Genomic DNA, 15046 nt, shown 5'->3' with positions numbered 1-15046 from the left:
GCATGTCATTCCGGTGAATAGTTTGTTCGATATTAATTTCCGATCCCATTTTCGGGTTTATTTTTTGGGTTTTTCCCATGTGAACGCGTCTTCTCTCAGTCGGGATTATGTTTTGACATGATAGGATTGTCGGGCATATCTTTCTGCACAGTTTTCCTTTTTTCTGCACTTCATTCCGATGCACGGATCTTTCGATATTAATTTTTAAATTGCGTTTTTGGTTCGTTTTTTGTGTTTTTTGTACGTGACCGCCCTTTACCCCTCCCGGAACCCCCGTCCCGTATTTTCCTTGTTTTCCGCCTGCCGTCCTGCCCACTTTTTGTTTTTACGCTATTTCGTTTTGACGTCCGGATTGGGAGTTATTAATTTTTCTTTATTTTTACGTGTATTCGCGCGCCCGTTTTACGCGTGAACGCGCCCTTTTTCAATTTTACGAGTCTCCACACGCCCCGGTCGTGTCCGCCTAACCCGTACTGTCATCCCAGCGTCCTTTCAATCCCGTCACGGCAAATTTTTTTACCCCGTCCCGCGCCCGTGCGCGGGACGGGGATACGCCCCCTCTTGCCCCTGCCCATCCTCCCCTTGCCCTTGTCCATGTCCATCCTCCCTTACCCCTGCCCGCCCACCCTGCCCATCCTCCCCTTGCCCATGTCCACCCTCCCCTATCTCCCTCTACCCTCCTTTCTCTCTCCCCGTCCCCCAACCGTCTCCCTCTCCCTCTCCCTCTGCGTTCTTTCTCTCCTTCCATCTCCACTTCCCTCCTCATCTCCATCTCCTCTCCCCTCCTCCTCCTGCATTCCTCCCTCCTCCTCCTCCCCTCCTCCTACTCCTCCTTCCCCTTCTTCTTCCCCTTCTTTCTTCATCTCTGCTCCTCCCCCTATCTTCTTCTTCCTCCCTCCCCCTTTCTTCCCCTTCTTCCACCTGCCACGCCTCCTCCTTCTTCCTCTTCCTCCCCTCACGGCCGCCTCCAGCAGTGTCACGGCCGCCTCCAGCAGTGCCACGCCGCCTCTGAGCAGTGCCACTCCACCTCCAGCAGCGTCACGGCCGCCTCTGAGCAGTGCCACGGAGCCCTCCAGCAGCCATCGCTGCCCCGTGCCGCCGTCACCCGCTGCCCCGTGGAGCCCCAGGACGCCCGCTGACGACGTCGACCCGCCGCGTCGCCTCCCGTTGCCCGCCGTTGCCGCCGCTGCGACGCCTGGACGCCGTCGCCCTGCTGCCAGCTGCCGCCGAATCCGCTGCCAGCCGCCGCCGAATCTGCCGCCGCCACCACCTATCTCCTCCTCTCTAACCCCTCTCTAACCCTAGGTTAGTCCAACTAACCCTCATTAACTTAAACTAACCCTCATTAACTTAAACTAACCTTAATTAACTTAACCTAACCCCCTAGTAACCTTAACCCTAACCCACCCCCTAACCAACTAACCTTAGGTTAGTTCCCACTCACCCACTAACCCTAGTTAGTTCTTATTAACCTTAGTTAGGTTAGTTGGTTTAACCTTAGTTAGGTTAGTTGGTTTAACCTTAGTTAGGTTAGTTGGTTTAACCTTAGTTAGGTTAGTTGGCTTAACCTTAGTTAGGTTAGTTCTAACTACCCCTAACCCTAACTTAACCCTAGCTAGGTTAGTTTTAACCTAACTATAGTTAACCTAGACTAACCTAACCATCGTCAACTTAATTAACTAACCCCAACTTAGTTAACCTAACTTAGTTGATTCACCTACCTAGTTGACTAACCTAAGCAACCTAGATTAACCTGACTTGCTTTAGGTAGACTAACATGACTTATCCCACTAACCAGACTTAATTGACTTATGCCTAACTGACTTATCTGATTAATGTGATTTAGGTGACTTAATTAATCACTACATTAATTTTTTTTCCATAAAAAATTTTCAGAATTTTTTTAAAAATTTCCTTTTGCCTTTTGTCAATTTTTGGAAATTTGTCTGCTGGAAATTGCCTACCCTATAATTTTTGAAAATTCCATATTTCCTAAATTTACCCCTAAATTGCCAATAAATGTAGAAAATTCATTTAAAAAATTGTAAAAAAATTCTAAAAAATTCTAAAAACATTCTAAAAAATTCCCCTCACCTCCCTTGCTCATTTTCCATTTATTCAACCATAAATAATCACAACTAAAAATAAAAAATAAAAATAAAAAAAATAAAAAAAAACCAAATCCACACATCTGCTAAGGTGTTGTCGTTGTTGTTTCATCAGTGGTCTTTACTTTTCCTTTACTGGATTCACTTCTTTTGGGCGACTCTCCTGTGCGTATTTCTGCATTACATACACATCCCTTCCAGGTATTTATTTTATGTGCTTTATTTATTTTTATTTTTTCCCTTAATCACAAATTAATTGTTAAAATGAACCCTTTAATTCACCCACAGTTTCCACGCGCATTCGCGCTAAACACACATACTTTTTAATTAAAATAAACCAGCCGTCACATGAGCACGCGCTGGCAAAAAAGCGCTCCACATCACCTTAATTTGTAATCAATGAATTGCATTTAGAGACCCAGTCGGGAATCGAAGTCCGGGAATCGAATAACTGCACCGCTGAACCTAATAATTGGTAATTAAATAACTAATAAGGAACCGCCATTTTCTTGTTAAGGTTTATCACCTAATAAAAATTCACCCATTTTTATTAATTAATTAAAATTCACCCTTCATTAAATTAATTCCCCCCTCACTGCACTTAATTCCCCTTTTTAATGAAGAGTTTCGTGGGATGGGTTTGCGCAGTCATTAGTGTTATTTTCCATGGTCCAGTCTTGGTTCTATCACAGATGTCGTATTGATATGTGTCGGATATGGTATGGTTTTGGTTTCCTGTCTTAGTTACGGTTACGGGTACAGTATGCAGTTTTTTCTTTTGTTGCCTGATACGGGGTTCAGGGTGTTTGTCTGATGCATCGCATGAAGCTTTCGGTCGCATTTGTCTCGAGGTCATGTCAAATTTTTTCTAGGATGTGGTTTGCTTGGGGTTAGTAGGTCGTGTCACGTCTTATTTGGTTATTCTCTTATCTTTGGTTTTTGTCTATTGCTTTGCAGGCATTCTCCTTGATTGTCTGTGTTTGTGTGTGTGTGTAACCATCTGAATGGTGCCTTCTCATGCTCCTCCCCCTATCCAATACGTCCCACTAGTTAGTAGGGATTACTCGTCCCTACTTACTTTTGAGCCCCTCACGAAGGCAGGACTTGCTGCTTTTGTGGCCACTCCTTTTCCATTACTTCCAGAGGATCCGTCCTTATGTGATGAGTTCCTGGCCTCTTACAGCAAGAAGACAGGAGTAGTCCAAGGCATGTCTATGACTTTGACATCTCGAGGCTTAGGGAAGGCTCTATCTTTACCCTCCAAAGGAGAACCTTTTGTGACCACTCGTCAGCTCTTCTCTAATGAAGAGATTCTCAAGCTATTGCAGAAGCAGACAAGGGAAGTCCTTGATGTTAAGAAAGTGATAAACTCTTCAAGAGTTTCGTTTTCTATGCTTACTGATCCCGTATGGAAGACGATGTGTCAGTTCCTTCAGGACAGGTTCATGCCTGCCAAAACGCCATCCCACTATTTGTCCAAAGAGCTTTTCACAGCTTCCAGGATGGTGTTGAAAGGAGTTGCTATTGATTGGAGGACATACCTCCTTACTAAAATGGATCAGCATTTTGTTAAAGTCACGAGGGGTAATGTTACCAATGTTACCTACGGATCATATTTGTCTGCCTTCTTGACCTATTCAGGTTTACAGAAGACTGTGCCTCCACCTTCTCCATTAGATCCAGTACCTCCTCCTCCACCTTCAGAAGAGTCAGCACCTATTGACATTGAGGATGATGATTCTCCGCCTCCCCTGGCCATACAGCGCAAACGCTTGAAGAGGGTAGCGGATAAAGCCCCTTCTGTACTTCCCTCAGTGTCTATCCCTGCTACCTCTAGCAGTGACCTCCTTGGGTATCTCACTTGCAATAACCTGTTCAGAGCACATAGAGAAGGATCCTTGGAGATCTCAGTTCCCTCCCTGAACAGTCTCGTCTTAGGAGATGCCATTCCTTTCCTCTGCAAGGATATTCAAAGTTCCATTGAGTTGTCCGTGACAGCTTGTGTTCAACAGCTATACGCATCTTTCTATGAGGAGCTCATGCAGTCCAAAGACCAGTTGCATAAGGCAACATCTGAGTTAGCTTCTGCTAAGGATACCCTAGCAGATCTATTTAAGCAAATGGAACAGCAAACCCAACTGGTTGCCACTCAAAGCGATGAGATTTCTTCATTGAAGACCCAGTTACTCGAGGCTCAGTCACAGGTTACTAGCCTTTCAGCAGAGAAGGAGAGGATGTCCAGCGAAGCGAAGGAATTCCAAGCTATCTTAGATGACAAGCTTTTAGCTTTACAGATGGCTAATGACACAGTGGCAAACCAAGCCTCCCAAATCCAGCAGTTGCAAGATCAGCTTGCAAAGTCCCGCTCTGTTCCTCCAAGCCCTCCTGTTCCATTAATTCCTTCTCTTTCACAGCAGGATTTGGCTGCCCTACAGAGACATGCTACTTTGTGCCCTCTATTCCAAGATAAAGTGGAAAGATTGCAGTCCAGAATGGACTTGTTATGGTCTACCTTTGAACAGTTTCAGGAATATGTCTTACCAGACCATTCTTTCTTTGTCCACTACCACTTACAGAAGTTGGTCTTCTATATGAAGCTTTCCACGATGGATTTACCTTTTCCAGAGGATGGTTGGAGTGGGGCTTGGTCTACTGAGTTGTTGACAGAGGTAGTCAGAATGGTCTTTGAAGATTCTGTCACGCCAGATACCATGTTGATGTCATACATGTATCTCCGAGGAGATTTGTTAATTCCAGATGAGGTAGATATGGCATGGTATGTGGGGGATGTGGTCTTACAGGCTGTTCTATATGTCAATCATTTGGAGCTGCACATAGCTGATATGTTTCAAAGTTATTCCTCCAAAGTAGCTGATTGTCAGGATAATTCGTGGCATCCCATGATTGATACGGTGGTCCTAAATCAAAGACAAAACACAGCTCCTACCTTTGCCCAGAGTACTAACCAACTGAGGCTGGATCTCTTAACCTATCTTTCCAAACATAATCCATTTGATGCTACCTTCTTTGATGCCTATCATAGACGATCTCTCTTAGGACCTTCTGTTCCTACCCTCCTCTATTACCAACAATTGGCTCACCGCTATGCTATATATTTTTCCCTTTGTCAAACTAATTCCACAGTAATTTTACCACTTCTTTTCCAACCTTCAAATTTCCCTCAAATTCCTATTTTCACTTACTGTTCCTTTATTGAGGATAGGGTATTTTCCCCTTCTCCACCCTGTCCTTCACCCCTCATAAATGTACCCTCCACATTTCCTATTTATCAGTTAACACCTTTCCTTAGTGATTCCTTACAAATTTCTGCCACTCCTTCTTTAACCTTTTCTTCCTTTTATGATTTTTCCTATCCTTCCTTACATCCACTTTCCCTTATTCCATTACCCTCTCCTAACACTTCCATATCTCAACCACCTCAGTTGGTTAGTGACTGTGACGGTTTTGATAATCAGATTTTCAGAAGAAGGGGATGGAGTTTGGATGATTGCCTTACAGGACCGCAGATTAATTGGCCAGTAATTCTGGGAGAATGGACAGTTTCAAGTCAAGCTTATCAAAACTATGTTCATTTTTCCCAACAATATTCACAGTCTGCAGATCCCTCAGTGAGATTAACTGCTCACTTTGCTTGGTACCTGGCGTATATGCATAGGCACTCTCATACTGATTCAAAGCCTATTCCAAAGCTGTGCATGAATGTCAATGTTAGCATTGATTCCCAGCAGCTGGAGATACTGTATTTTCATGCCCTCTGTTTGCCTAGCAGATACCTGGTCCTGTTGGAAAGGATGTGCTGTCTCCAATTTTTTAAAAATCCTCCCAAAAACTTTGTAGATGAATCCTTATCTATGGATCGATTCCGACAACATCAATCTTTTAAGAGGGATCATCTTCATTGATACCTTTCCAATGTATGGTGGAAGCTTTTAATGAAAAACTTTCTTTTTGAAGGAGTCATTCAGATGGTTGTGTTGTGTATTAGTGTTTGTGTTGTGAGTTCATTTATGTCAAACGAACATGGTGGTTTTCTATTGGATTTCGTGTACGAGCTATGTTTTGGAGATTTGTAGAGATGGGGTTGTGGATGGAGAATTGCAGAAAATGCTGAAGAAGAAGAAAACTCTTATATCCTTTACAAATTTGTTGTGATTTTTAGTTTGATAAGAGGTGTTAATTTTAAAAGAGTTTTCCTTTCTTTGTATTTTTTATATCAGAAACCGGTTATAAGTTGGGGTCGTGGTGGATGCATTCTTTTTGAAAAGCTATTGAAGATTAAAGTTGAGCTTTTCAACTGAACTTGTATTCCCTTTTTCCTGGGTCGCGAGGACGCTTCCTTATTAAGTGTGGGGATATGTTGAGTGTTGAAATGACTTGTTTTTTGGCTGATTTTTGTTGTTTTTGAGAGCTGAATGGTTGATTTTATGAGATGATTGATTGATTTAGAAGTGGTTTGAGAATGTTTTGGATGATATTGATTGTGTTTTGGAAGTTCATGATGTTTGTTGGTGGTTCTGTGATGTTCTGATAGGTTCTGTATACCTTCTATTTTGCTCTGTTTTGGTCTGTTTTGTTCTGATTGTCTTCTGTAAGGAGGGATGGAGTATTGATTGATGAAGATTGAGATATTGTGAAAGTTTATTGAATGGTTTGTGAGAGTTTGGAATGATTTGAGAATGAGTTATGTGATTTTGATGACCTTCTGTAACCTTCTGTAGGTCTTCTGTAGAGCTTCTGCTTCTGTTCTGTTTCTATTCTGTTCTGTACTGTCTCTGTTCTGGTACTGTTCTGTAGACTGTTCTGTATGCTTCTGTAAGTGTTCTGTGGAATGTATGTGTGACTTTGGGGAAAGTTTTCTAGCCTTGGAAAGAGGTGAATACAAGTGTAAAAGAGCTGAAGAAAGTGGAAGAAGTAGCTGTTGAAGACTCAAGTGAAGACTAGAGTGAAGTGACAGTAGTGAGCTATGAAGAGACAGTGTAGTGGCTCTGGTGACTCTTCATATCAGACATACCTCTTGGGAGGGGTATCCACGACCTAAGAGTGATTATTGAGAGTGATTTTTGAGAGATTGTAGTGAGGATATGATGTATTATTGATAGAGTGTGAGAGAGAGAGTCAGAGATAGCCAATTCTACTGAAACAAAGTGATTGTATATGAGAGATTGAGAGAGAAGACTATGAAGATATTGAAGATGAATACTATGTGATGTATTTCCATCCAAAGATGGTGTATTCCTTTGCTTTCTTTGTTCTATTGATGGATTTTATGAAGATGTTGAAGAATATGGTTGATTCTATTAAAAACCGTGGGAGATCTACATGATGCTGCATGAAGATTTGTTATGCATGGTGTTCTTTTCTTCATTATGATAATATGAAACATGATAAATAAGCTCGTTGATGTTACAAGATAGATTTTCTTGCAAGAGAATTCCCTTTTCCTTGGTGTTCCTCTCGGGGCTCCATTCTCCAAGAATGAGGTATTCTATGGTCCCATGTTAATCTCCTCACACAACTCTGCATACACTGGAAGGTCGATAGACACGTCACCACAAAAGAACGAGTCTGCCTCGTTCTCAAAAAATTCTACGACTTCTGTATTTCCATCATTGTTAGCCGATGCGGGCTCCAAGCTTGCGGTGGCCTCCACCCCTTGTAATTTCGATCCCTCTATTTGTATATTTTCTTCATCTATGCCTGGAACATCGCTTTGATCGTATACTCTCGCACCTCGAGGAGTTGAAGGTATAACATACCACCGTTGTCAGGGATTTGGATAGAAGATTACCTGTTCACAAACAATTACAAAGCGGCTTCAAACCATTGTGACATAAACCATGTCGTATTACAATTAGCAAGCAAATGACTATTTGTACCTGTTCACAATGGGCCGGCAACACAAAGGTGTCGCGCAAATCCATCCATTTTTTTTCGGAATCTATTTCGAGAAATCCAGATGGACCTCGTCGAACTGTTGCGCCAGCTCCTCCAAGTACCACTTTGAACCACTGCACATCGAATACTATCATGGAGAAGCTACGGTAATCCACCGTAATAATACTTTGCAAGGTCCCAAAATACTCCATCTCATCCACAACCGTGTTCGGATCCATTGCTCGTCGCCGGCTCTCTTGCTCAAACCTTGCCATGACACCACAGTCCATTGTGGAGCGCATTTTGTCAATACGCTCCACCCGAAAATGCCGTCCGCGCGACTACGCTGCACTATATATTTTGTACTGCACATTGAAACACTCAAATTAGATGTAACAAGCAAATTTAGATACGACACATTCTAAACCCCTCATTACCTTTGGACTACATCCCCTCGAGAACTCCCACTCCTCCATTGAGACCTCTGTCCCTTCGTTGGATGCTACGGTCAAGGCTCCATGCAACCATCGTGTTGACATAAATCGCGGCATCTCCTCCATGCCTTCGGGATCGAATCGGTCAGTGACGCGTACTGCGTCGGAATTCAGCTCGTGCTTCCTCTCGATCTTGCCTTGCAATCTGGTACTTGGCAAGCCACGTCTCCATGGAGGCATGGTGCAACATACAAAAGCGATTCACCTTCTCTTCCATTGAGGTATCCATTCTTTTTTCTACCCCATTTCCAACCACCACATCTCCAGTCAGCCTGTCATCGTCCTTCAACGTCCATAGCATTTCATTGTCTGGTTCCACCGTTGGTAGCCATTGTGAGATATGAACTAACGCCTCTGACACCAACCAACCTTCCACCATGCTACCTTCCGGACGAGCTCGTTGTCGCACAAAGCCTTTCAGGGTTTTCATGAAGCGCTCCAAGAAGAACATCCATCGCGTATGGACAGGTCCAACAATCTCCACTTCGTGCACAAGATGCACAAGAAGGTGAACTTGTATCGTGAGCATGCTAGTGGGCAGGTATTTCTCAAAGAGACAGACCGTCTCAACTGCTCCCCGCCTTGCGGATTCAATAGAGGATGTCTTAATCTCTTTCTGTGAGATCCATTGCACCAAAGTCGACAACTTGTAAATGGCCCCGCGAATTTCTGGAGTTAGGCATCCCGCGATCGCGATCGGTAGGACAAACTGCCACAAATGAGAAAGCATTAAGAATAATGGTCACTTTTCAAATTTCAAAATGTCCACGCTAATTAAAATCCATTCTATTCACAAACCTGACATATCTTATGCCAATCATGGGATTTTAGCCCAGACATTTGGTCATCTTTAGAAAATGCGGACCTGAGAGAACGCATCATACCCGTCGGAGTGCGGATAGACTTGATTACTTGCTTCACAATGCGCTCTTCTTTGGTAGACAAAACCCAGGGAGCGCGAGGAAGCTGCACTCCCCCTTCAGCACTCGACTGCGGCCAAAGCGCCTCCATCTTACCAGCCTCCTTTAAATCCATTCGTGACCCTATAGTGTCTCTCTTTCCTGTGATGTGGTCCCATAGCAAGCTGCCCACATTTTTGAAAATATGCATGGGATCCAACAAGTGGTTGACCTGTAAGTGGGTCCAATATGGCAACTCGTAGAAAACTGAGAACCGTCGCATTCCATTTGCATGTGATTCCGGGTTTACCATTTTCAGCTCGTACCAGCTTGTAGCATTCATACATGCTGGAGGTCGTCCAAGAAAACCTTCCCTGAGTTCATGATCCTCCGGCAAGAAAGCGGCGTGTCCTTGATATACCATCTTCTTCATGGTTCGTGACCTTCGGGAGTCTAACTGTGGCCCACACAATGGACATGCATGATAACCTGAGGTAACGAGACCTGCAAGGCGATCCATGACCTAGTGAATACTTGATTGAATGAAATAAAATATAGATATTACCAGCGAGAACAAAGGTCTGCTCACCTGAGCACTCTCCCAATCCCGGAAAGTCATGCATCATCCACATGAGAATGGCTCGAATGTTGGCTGACCGCCGACCATCGCGCCTGCTCATATCTTACACCGTGACCCCCTCCTCCCACAAAATCTTAAGCTCATCGACTAATGGACGAAGATACACGTCCATATTTTTTACTTTGTAGCGGCCCGGGACGAGCAAGCTAAGGATGAGATGTCCTTTCTTCGTAGAAAGCCATGGAGGAATATTGTAGTTGACAAGCACTATAAGCCACACACTGTAAGAAGTCGAGCGCAGACCGAAAGGGTTCACACCATCCATGGCGAGACCCAGCCGAAGATTCCTTGGCTCTCGCGCAAAGCCTGGAAAGGTAGAGTCAATGTGGCTCCATGCGCGCGAATCTGCTGATATTCGTTGCACTCCATTCGTGGACCTATTCTGCACATGCCATGTTGTCAAGCTTGCCATGGCAGACGTGCGAAACATGTGGTTTATGCGGAGGATGAGCGGAAAGTGTCTGAGGACTTTTTGAGGGATGGTCTGCCCTTGCAAGTCCTGTCGATACCTGTGAGCACCACACTTTGGACATGTCTCCATAGTCTCGTATTCATCTCGAAACAATATGCAGTCGTTGATACATGCATGGATGTTATTGTAGTCCATGCCAAGCTTCCGTAAAACATGTCATGCATCATCACGAGACTCGGGCATGGTATTTGCAGGTGGCAATATATGATATTTTAATAACCTGAAAAAATCATAAAACACCTTGAAAAATCCATCCATGTTTGCAATAATACTGTTTTAAAAAAAACAATGAAGTCTGTGTGCAAGGTACCTCAATAACTCAGTCACACTCCTGTCGCTCCAACCGTATTTTGCTTGCACACTTAAGAGTGCAAGCAATGTCTTCAACCGAGATACTCGGCACCCATCATATAATGGTATGGATGCTTCCTCTCTAAGCGGGTCAGATGTCTCAACATCCATGGGAATCAATGCATCGATCATTGCCTCCATCTCAGGCTCCAAGATTGTAGGCAAGTCGGGAAGGTTGTCTGTCTCCTCTGGCATTGACGTTATAGATGGGCCTTGCGAGTGGTCGATTGGCTCCTGCAATCCATCCATCGCACGTCCACGAACTCTTCTAATTGGCCACAAAGGGTGCACTCCCCCTTGGGTCGAGACATCACCCCCCTGGATACAAAATTTGCCAACAAGACCCAATCTTATTTTGTATGGTTTTCAATTAGCTTGAGAGTACAATGCATGAAAAATGCTAACTTCAAATTACCGTTTGCTGAAAATCTGCAATCGCCTGATCAATGATCTCAGATTGAAACTCGCCAAATTGTCGTACGTGTTCTATAGACAATCGGCGTTTTCGTCTAATTGCCAACTTGCATTGAGAGCAAGGACATGGGACACGCTGATTAAGATACGACTCGCGGTCTTGAACAATAAGACCTTCTTCGTTTGCCATCTTATCTACATTACAGCAAACGAGGCTTAAATGGATAGCTTTATGGAGATGTACATCAAGATGCAAGTTGACCATAAACCTTGCATTGTATATAGTAGTCGAGAGATTTTCCGATGTTATATCTCGACCTTGTATCATGCTCAACGATTTGTTTGTCCCGGTAGATAATTTTTTGTTATATCTCGGCTTTGAGTATAAGTAATCCATTTTAAAATTAATGCGCGCCATCTATGAAATTTTATAACTATAGTAATAAAATTTATTTCAATCAATTCTACTCATAGTCATAAGACCTGAGAGAAATTATCCTATACTCAATTTAAGGGCTTCTTCTTCTATAACAATAATTTTGGGTTCATTTTGATGAAGTACGTGGCCGTATGCAAAGCACATTGCATACCATTATCAATAAGTATATTATCTTAAATTTCCTTCCCCTCCCTCTCCCTCTCTTTCTCTCCCTCTCCCTCTCTTCCTCTCTTTCTCTCACCCTCTCCCTCTCCCTCTCGTTCTCTTTCTCTCCCTCTCTCATTTCCTCCCTCCCCCTCCCTCTCCCTCTCCCTCTCCCTCCCTCCCTCTCCCTCCCCCTCCCTCTTTCTCTCCCTCTCTCATTTCCTTCCTCTCCCTCTCCCTCTCTTTCTCTTTTTCTCCCTCTCCCTCTCTATCTCTCTTTCTCTCTCATTTCCTAAACAAGCAAAAAATAAAGTGATTTAAACATCCTCCAAGCAAAAGGGAAAGGGAGAGATACAATGCACTCTCCCTCTCTTTCTCTTTCTATCCCTCTCATTTCCTTCCCCTTCCTCTCTCTCTCACTCTCTTTCTCTCTCATTTCCTCTCCTAAACAAGCAAAAAATAAAGTGATTCAAACATTAAACAAGCAAAAGGGAGAGGGAGGGAGAGAGAGAATGAACTCTCCCTCTCTTTCTCTTTCTCTCCCTCTCCTATTTCCTCCCCCTCCCTCTCCCTCTCCCCCGAAATGGCCCCGAAATGGCATATACTACCCTCTTGCTTCAGCGCGAAGGGCGTCTCAACCTGAGACAATGCACTCCTGCAATTTCCGGCTGTGCTACCTGCAAAGATCTGCTCCCAAAACAGAAAATGAAAGCAACACTGCTCCTCTTACCAGAACACCGCGAGCTTGGCTTGCTTTCTTGAGCTCCTTACCACGAACAAGGCTTTGATACCATGTCAAGATTGTGGGAGAGAAGGAAGGAGTCTCGCTTGAAGCTTTCTTGCTTGCACAATGGGGGAAGACACACAAGGGTGGAGGCTGAAAACAGTTTTCCTCTTCTTAGTTGTGTAAGCCAAAAGAACTCGAGTACAAAGAAATAGAAGAACCCTCTATATGGGTCTCAAACCAAACTCAACTAACTAAGGTGGCATACTAACTGAGCCACGAACTAGAATAGATAAGGATAGCTATCATGTAGCTATTATTCATGGGCGGTGTACCAACCGCGTCTGCAACTGACAAGTCGGTGACATAAATACACAACGGTCACCCTGCCGTATCACGAGTGGAGCTCGATATCTCAACAAAGGAGAGGGAGAGGGAGAGAGAGGGAGAGAAAGAGAGGGAGAGGGAGAGGGAGAGGGAGAGAGAGAGGGAGAGTACATTCTCTCTCTCTCTCTCCCTTTTGCTTGTTTAATGTTTAAATTACTTTCTTTTTTGCTTATTTAGGAGAGGAAACGAGAGAGTAAGAGAGAAAGAGAGAGAGAGGGATAGGGAGAGGGAGGAAATAAGAGAGGGAGAGAAAGAGAAAGAGAGGGAGAAGGAGGGAGAGTGCATTCTCTCTCTCCCTCTCCCTTTTGCTTGTTTAATGTTTGAATCACTTTATTTTTTGCTTGTTTAGGAGAGGAAATGAGAGAGAAAGAGAGCGAGAGGGAGAGGAAGGGGAAAGAAATGAGAGAGGGATAGAAAGAGAAAGAGAGGGAGAGTGCATTGTATCTCTCACTCTCCCTTTTGCTTGGAGGATGTTTAAATCACTTTATTTTTTGCTTGTTTAGGAAATGAGAGAGAAAGAGAGATAGAGAGGGAGAGGGAGAAAAAGAGAAAGAGAGGGAGAGGGAGAGGGAGAGGGAGGGGAAGGAAATGAGAGAGGGAGAGAAAGAGAATGAGAGGGAGAGGGAGAGGGTGAGAGAAAGAGAGAAAGAGAGGGAGAGGGAGAGGGAGGGGAAGGAAATTTAAGATAATAGACTTATTGATAATGGTATGCAATGTGCTTTGCCATGGGCCACGTACTTCATCAAAATGAACCCAAAATTATTGTTATAGAAGAAGAAACCCTTAAATTGAGTATAGGATAATTTCTCTCAGGTCTTATGACTATGAGTAGAATTGATTGAAATAAATTTTATTACTATAGTTATAAAATTTCATAGATGGCGCACGTTAATTTTAAAATGGATTACTTATACTCAAAGCCGAGATATAACAAATAATTATCTACCGGGACAAACAAATCGTTGAGCATGATACAAGGCCGAGATATAACATCGGAAAATCTCTCGACTACTATATACAATGCAAGGTTTATGGTCAACTTGCAACTTGACGTACATCTCCATAAAGCTATCCATTTAAGCCTCGTTTGTTGTAATGTAGATAAGATGGCAAACGAAGGTCTTATTGTTCAAGACCGCGAGACGTATCTTAATCAGTGTGTCCCATGTCCTTGCTCTCAATGCAAGTTGGCAATTAGACGAAAATGCCGATTGTCTATAGAACACGTACGATGATTTGGCGAGTTTCAATCTAAGATCATTGATCAGGCAATTGCAGATTTTTAGCAAACGGTAATTTGAAGTTAGCATTTTTCATGCATTGTACTGTCAAGCTAATTGAAAACCATACACAATAAGATTGGGTCTTGTTGGCAAATTTTGTATCCAGGGGGGTGATGTCTCGACCCAAGGGGGAGTGCACCCTTTGCGGCCAATTAGAAGAGTTCGTGGACGTGCGATGGATGGATTGCAGGAGCCAATCGACCACTCGCAAGGCCCATCTATACCGTCAATTCTAGAGGAGACAGACAACCTTTCCGACTTGCCTCCAATCTTGGAGCCTGAGATGGAGGCAATGATCGATGCATTGATTTCCATGGATGTTGAGACATCTGACCCGCTTAGAGAGGAAGCATCCATACCATTATATGATGGGTGTCGAGTATCTCGGTTGAAGACATTGCTTGCACTCTTAAGTGTGCAAGCAAAATACGGTTGGAGCGATACAAGTGTGACTGAGCTATTCAGGTACCTTGCACACAGACTTCATTGTTTTTTTTTAAAACAGTATTATTGCAAACATTTGTGTTTTTTCAAGGTGTTTTATGATTCTTTTCAGGTTATTGAAATATCATATATTGCCACCTGCAAACACCATGCCTGAGTCTCGTGATGATGCACGACATGTTTTACGGAAGCTTGGCATGGACTATAATAACATCCATGCATGTATCAACGACTGCATATTGTTTCAAGATGAATAGAGACTATGGAGACATGTCCAAAGTGTGGTGCTCACATGTATCGACAGGACTTGCAAGGGAAGACCATCCCTCAAAAAGTTCTCAGACACTTTCCG

General features: G+C 43.5%; 1 non-coding gene across 1 annotated transcript; it reads left to right on the top strand.

Moving 5' to 3' along the window:
- Positions 1–6363: 6363 nt before the first annotated feature.
- On the top strand, positions 6364–6432 carry LOC148027569 (small nucleolar RNA SNORD36). Its single transcript, XR_015692743.1, has one exon. It is a non-coding gene; the product is annotated as a small nucleolar RNA SNORD36 (small nucleolar RNA).
- Positions 6433–15046: the final 8614 nt, after the last annotated feature.

Source organism: Lygodium microphyllum, chromosome 12 (assembly GCF_053477565.2).
Source record: "Lygodium microphyllum isolate KBCC chromosome 12, Lygodium_microphyllum_v1.1.10, whole genome shotgun sequence".
Lineage (NCBI taxonomy): Eukaryota > Viridiplantae > Streptophyta > Polypodiopsida > Schizaeales > Lygodiaceae > Lygodium > Lygodium microphyllum.
This window is presented reverse-complemented; position numbering and strand designations above follow the sequence as displayed.